At 42.7% G+C, this 1,546-nt stretch overlaps 1 protein-coding gene across 1 annotated transcript in view; it reads right to left on the bottom strand.

Annotated features, from left to right (window-relative positions):
• Positions 1 to 1,016, bottom strand: part of LOC105912506 (tenascin-like) — a 40,362-nt gene extending 39,346 nt beyond the window's left edge. The window contains 1 exon segment of the mRNA XM_031586650.2: positions 889 to 1,016. The gene's annotated coding sequence lies outside the window, so the exon portion shown is untranslated.
• Between the last annotated feature and the right edge of the window lie 530 nt (positions 1,017 to 1,546).

The raw sequence follows: 1,546 nt of genomic DNA, 5'->3' as shown, positions 1-1,546 counted from the left end.
GTCGTTCAGATGCAGATTTGCAGACCGGAAACATTAACTGTCATTAACACTACTCTGTAGTGATATAAAGCAGAATAACATAATAAATAAATAAACATAATTTTGTGATCAGTTTTAAAAACATGAATATACACATTAATTCATGAAAATTCCTTGGTCATGTCATGATTTTTATCTACTAAAGTTTCCTGTGTGTGCGTGTCTTTCTCTCCTTTCTATTTAGTCACTCTTAAATTCTCAGATGGCACAGGGCCAAAACAGAGCCTAATTCTCATAAAGTTGGTTTATCATCTCACCTTGGTATATCTTTATTCATATAATATTGTATGCATTCAAGAATTAGTGATTGATCTTATCCTGTTTTGAGGATAGTGGTTAGAACCAGATATTCTTCTCCAGATAGCAATGCAGATCACAGCACCAAGACAACAATAAGTAAGCTCAAAAGTGGCACGTAATCTTTACCAATACCGCAAATACGTGCCTTAAAAAATGTGCCAAAGCGATTGCCCGTGTCCCCACTACCGCCAGCATCTGCCCGTGCAACACAAGACTGCATGGTGACATAAACACATCTAATAAAATAGCAAATAAACATTAATCCTCAAAATCTTTGTTCAATAGCAGCAAGACACTACACCAAGCACTAAACTACCTTGCAGAGACAACACTGTGCAACACTGTGCCCCAGAGGCACAGTCACAGTCACAGGCACAAGCATAGCCTCAGGAGCATCCCTGGAGTTGCACTAAAAAGGATGTACAGACCTTCACAAGCCTTCGGCCGCTCCACAGACAATGTTTATTCCTTTGTGTTTATGAAAGAGTGTGTGTGTGTGTGTGTGTGTATGTATGTGTGTGTTGATATGCAGGGAATGATGGTGCCTACCTGGAATCAGTCTGACTCCTAACCGCCCAGTGTCTGTCACTCAGAGCAGTGTGCCCTCTCCTCTCCCTGCTTTTGGAAAGTTGTGATTGACTAACCGAGAGAGAGGGAGAGGTAGACGGAGAAAGAGAGGGAGAGATAGAGATAGAGAGGGAGAAACAGAGAGAGAGAGAGATAGAGAGAGAGAGTGAAAAACAGAGAGAGGGAGAGAGCGGGAGAAACAGAGAGAGGGAGAGAGAGAGGGAGAGAGAAAGAGAGGGGAGGAGAGCTGTAAAATTTTCTCATACTTCAAGAATTTTTCCTCCCTCTCTTCAACCCCCCCACTGCACTCACTCTCTCTTCCTCTCTCTCTCTCTCTCTCTCTCTCCCTCTCTCTTTCTCCTTTTCTCCTACTCTAACCCTGTCTGTCGTTCTCTCTGATGTAATTCTATGTGCTTTACGGGTCCCTTCTGGGCGGTGGATTTCGACGGAAAACATCTGATTTTTGAGATGTGTTTGAGCGCCCTGTGCTGCAGCTTTGATGTCATTTCAGGGGATCTCTGTTCTCCCAGACACTTAATGATATTAGTGAGACAGTCCTCGTTATATCCTCCTCATTCTCACAGACCTCAGTCTTCAGAAGAGACACTTAATGATATTAGTGAGACAGTCCTCGTTATAT

This window comes from Clupea harengus, chromosome 19 (assembly GCF_900700415.2).
Source record: "Clupea harengus chromosome 19, Ch_v2.0.2, whole genome shotgun sequence".
NCBI classification, from domain to species: Eukaryota; Metazoa; Chordata; class Actinopteri; order Clupeiformes; family Clupeidae; genus Clupea; species Clupea harengus.
This window is presented reverse-complemented; position numbering and strand designations above follow the sequence as displayed.